This window comes from Ailuropoda melanoleuca, chromosome 15, assembly GCF_002007445.2.
Source record: "Ailuropoda melanoleuca isolate Jingjing chromosome 15, ASM200744v2, whole genome shotgun sequence".
NCBI lineage: Eukaryota > Metazoa > Chordata > Mammalia > Carnivora > Ursidae > Ailuropoda > Ailuropoda melanoleuca.
Genome location: NC_048232.1, coordinates 37,094,509 through 37,099,361, shown reverse-complemented (window position 1 = coordinate 37,099,361; position 4,853 = coordinate 37,094,509). Strand labels below are relative to the sequence as shown.

The following is a 4,853-nucleotide window of genomic DNA, read 5'->3' as shown; positions in this document are numbered from 1 at the left end:
ATTAGTCTCACTGTGGTCAGAGAACATTCTTATGATTTAAATAACTTTAGTTATCTTGATATCTACTTAAGAACCCAATATATGGTAAATTTTGATAAACATTCCATGTGCACTTAAATAAAACTATATTCTGCCATTCTTTAATTCAGTTCTTTTCACATCTTCTTAAACTGTTATGTCTACTGATTTTGTGTCTCCCAAATCTGTATCTTTATTGATGTTCTGATTATTCTAATAGTGACAGAGAGGAAGTGTTGGAAATATCCATTAAGTCTGTAAATTTGTTCTTTTAGTTATACCTAAATTACATCTTATGTATCCTATTGGCTATGGTATTAGATGCATGTACATTTAGAATTGTTACGCATATCCATTATGTATAAACAGATTCATCAAATAAAATATGTTCTCTGGGTCCAGTTAATCATTTAGTTCTTACCTGGTTTTAGTATAGTTACACCTTTATTACTCACATTTCCATGCTATAGTCTTTTGAAAGATTTTCCTAAAATGTGCCTCTTCTGCATTTTTTGACAGACTTGTAGCAGTTACTGTCTGCTGCTAAGGTTTCCACTAGAGATGCAAGAAAAATGTGTCCGTGCTTTCTGTCTGTCTGATTGTGGCAGTCAATGGGGCAATACAGGGAAAAATACAATAAAATAAAAAAAATTAAAGTGTGCCTCTACTTTATTTTTAAAAAGTTGGGCAATTTCTGGGGGCTGCCTGGGTGGCTCAGTTGATTAAGTGTCCAACACTTGATTTAGGCTAAGGCCATGATCTCAGGGTCTTGTTAGCTATACACTTATTCTCAGTTTTGTTTGTTTGCTATTATTTTAGAGACTATAATAGGCATTCTGGATTCATCGAAGTTTGACGGAAATAACTACTGTCTTATTTTCATGTATGTATTTTTCATTTCTTTCTTTTCCCCTTCTGTATGTCACTCTGAATATTTTTTTCACCTACCTATCTATAGTCTTTAATTTTTTTCCTTCTGTTTTATCTAATCTATTGCTAAACCAAAATAAGAATTTTTAATTCCCACCACTGCATTTTGTTGTTATTCTAGAAACAGGAACTCTAGTACAGGAAAAAAACAAATGAGTTTATCTTAGAGTAAACATTCTCTGTTAAAATTCTTCAAGTTGTTATCTGTTCTTTTGAACTATTAATCACAATAATTTGAAGGTCTATATCTACTAATGCTATAATATGACAATGGTCTATTTCTCTTGTATAGTTTTCTTCTTGCCTTTTCATGAACTTTCCCTCTCATTTGGGCTTGTCTACTGGCATATGTGTTAATTTTATATTGAATAATGGACATTTTAAATAAAGAATTATAGTGTCCCTACATAATACTGTTTTCATCAAGAAACAATTAATTTATGTCACAGGCTATTCCATTATACCAGCTACCATTTTTCTTTACATTTTTGTGTTTTATAGAATTACAGGTTATATCTCTTTATAATTTAATCATATGATAATTTCTGTCTTTTAGTGTTGCTATTTAGCAATCAGCTGTCAAATTATTTGTAAATTTAACCAAAGTATTCTCTTTGGTCATTTCTTTTTCAATTAAGGGTGCTATTTTTTTTTAAATAAACATCTGTTTACTTATAAAAGTATGGGAGAAGTGATTCATTTAAAAATAAAGTAGCAAGTATAAGCCTAGTTGTTCTAAAACTAATCACATCATGAGGTAGTCATGAACTTAAGATAACATAATACCTGAAGATATGTATAATCATCTTATCACTGTAATAAACACTGTATGTGTTCATTATAATTGGGAATATTGATACTATCAATGTTATTATTTCTGTATCTAGCAGGAATGTGGTCAGAAGAGCAGGCTTCTTTATAATTTCTACTTTTTGTGTTTTTTATAGCCCATCTCTAACCTTCACACTTAGATGAAAACATGGATCCAGACTACAGGTAATAGAAAATAGAGGAGAAATTCCATTAACTAACGGATAATGCAAGCTAACTACACACCATATTCTGGACCAGACTTATGAAGTTATTTTTAGGTTAAAAATATTCTGGATCAGACTTATGAAGTTATTACGTTTAAAAGAGAATAACTGTATAGACCAAAAACATGTGGTGATGGCAATTCTCATTTTGCACACTGTTTTAATCAATATTTGTAGCTTTAACTTTTTAGAGGTCTCTTTTGTTTCTTTCCTGCATGTCTCTCTCTTTCACTATTATTTACCTCTTATTTTGAAGCTCATGCTACCTCTAGGGCTGGTCAGATTCCAGAGTAATGACTTCTAATCTCCTGGGTAGAAGTTTCAGCACTCTGGAAATCTAGTGGGGAAAGACTGTGAGTATATTAAAAATATTTTTCTTGATCCCCTTATGATATCTTGTTTCTCTTCTCGTGACCTTATATTCTATTTTCCAGGAAAATAGAAAATCTTAGATATATATACACTTTCGTATTATTAATAGAAAAATTGGAAACATTCTTGAATTTTATACCCATTCTATATTCTTTTAATTCAAATTACTATAGAAAACTCAAGACTCCTACTTTAAAGGCAAATTCCTCAAATATCCCCTATAAACTATATTTTTATCAGTTGTCATTTCTTTTTCCTACATATCAATCTTGTCCCTACCAACTAGGTACTCTCATATAATAACACATGTTAAGAGTTATCTAACATTGAGATGGTGTTTTTCATCTTTTCTTATCCCTTCAGTGCAGTTATTTTAATAGGAAGCTATCATAGAGTATATCAAGCAAGGCTGTCTTGCTGCTATTTTAATCAAGAGACACATTATATATATTCTTTGTGTATGTCTATGACATTTAAAAAATATTGGTCCTTGGGTTTCTCAATAAATCCATATTTTACATACAATTTTTAAATATTTCATTGGCATTAGATTGCTGCATGCATAAACATTTTCAATTAAATAGATTCTGTTTTTCTCAGCTTGATCATATTTCAAAATTTTACTTTTGAGAGTTACCAACCTTCATGAATAATCTTTCTTTATAGTATTCATGCTATGAAGTAACGGCAATCATATACTTTTCTATCAAAATTTACCTTAGTAAAATTTTAGAATATGACCAGTATTCTCTTTCTTGCCACCCGATGACATAGTTGCTGTTTCTGAGAGCTCCCATCTTTCTTGCTTGTTTTTTCCCCATACTTTATATAAGTGAATTATAAAATTTTCCTCAAATAATTTTCCAGTTTTCCCGTGTGCAGCTTCTGAGTATAGTGTAGGAAAGGTTGCCATTAGTGACTAATGTGTTAAATGGGAAACATATGGTCAAAATAAGTGAAAGAATGGACAATTTCAACAGAGAACGACATTCTATAAAACATAACTCAATGACGAAGAGTGATATCACCAAAATGTTAGAGTAGGAGATCCCAGCCACCACCCCCCTACAGAGAACAATTAGACAGCTGCCCATGAACAAGAGTAGTTCTGAGAGAGTTCAGGAGTCCACTTAAAAAGTTTAACAACACAGTAAGGCAAAATACCTGAAAATAAGTTCACAAAGGTAGGAAGAACAGTTTCACTTGCCTGCATCATCTCATGGCCCAGGGCAGCTCTCTTTCTCACCCAAGAGAGCTTCCTAGACTGAGAGAACTTCCCTCACCAGGAAAAGGAAAGCAAAATGAGTGATCAGTTTCCCCAACTTTTCAGTGCTCTGAACAAAGTTATCTGCTTTGGTCCCAACCCTCCCAGACACCAGTAAAACAAGAAATAAACATAGGGGCAAACAGTATCAGCCATGTTGCAGAAGTGACCATGGTACCCAATAACCTGTACTGAAGAGGATCCAAGCAACCTTTGCCACTTGAGGAGCCCAACAGCCCTTGTGGACACTTGGAACACCCTCAGCTTTCATCACCGAGGACCTCTTCATAGACCTGACTGACCCACAGAGGATCCCCATAGCTTTCTTCACTGAGGAAACCAACAGGCAACACAGCCACCATGGATCCCTTGCAGATTTTGCTTTGAGGTTTTTCACCTCAGGCTTTCCTGTTTGCAGACACCAGCTACCTGAGACCCTCCCCACTCTGTACAGCTGTTTGTGGACCTGGTACCAGTCCTGACTCCTATCACTGGCCAGCACCAATGTGTGTGTCTGCAGCTAGTCCCTGAAGCTATATATATGCAAGCCATTGGCTCTGGCTTCTATCACCAGCATCAAATTCTGTGTGCACACTGGAAGCTAGGACCTATAGCCACCCAGGTGCATGCAGACAGCCTGGGCCCTGCAGCTGCCTAGGCTCCCAAGCCTGCCCTGACTCCTATCACTGGGCTTCACTAATGTGCATGCTTGCAGCTAACCCCAGCAGCCACACACCTGCATGCTGCCTGACCTAACTCTCATCACCAGCCCAACCATCATGCATGTGTTTGTGGCTAGCCCCTACAGTCATGCAAATACATGCTGACTTACAGAAGCCCCATAACTGCTTGTGTACCTGCAGTTGATTCTGACCTTTTCTCTTGGGCTCAGGCATTGACACTATGTGTGTGTCTGCATTGGTCCTTGCCATCACATGAGGCACCTTCATTCAGCCGTAACAGCAGGATCCAGCAGCAGTAGAATGCATGTTGTTCTCCGCACATGGATACCTTTTCCAGGACAGATCATATATTAGGGCACATGACAAATCGCAGCAAATTTTAAAAGACTGAAATCATATCATGTATTTTTTCATCACCATGGTATGACACTAGAAATTAATAACAGGAGGAAAACTATAAAATTCACAAATATGTGGAAATTAAAGACCACACTCCTAAACTAAATTCAATAGCATATTGAAAAGATGATACACCATGATCAAGTGGAA

General features: G+C 35.5%; 1 non-coding gene across 1 annotated transcript; it reads left to right on the top strand.

Annotated features, from left to right (window-relative positions):
* The first annotated feature begins 521 nt into the window (after window positions 1–521).
* On the top strand, window positions 522–653 carry LOC117796512. Its single transcript, XR_004621071.1, has one exon. It is a non-coding gene; the product is annotated as a small nucleolar RNA SNORA31 (small nucleolar RNA).
* The last annotated feature ends 4,200 nt before the right edge of the window (window positions 654–4,853 follow it).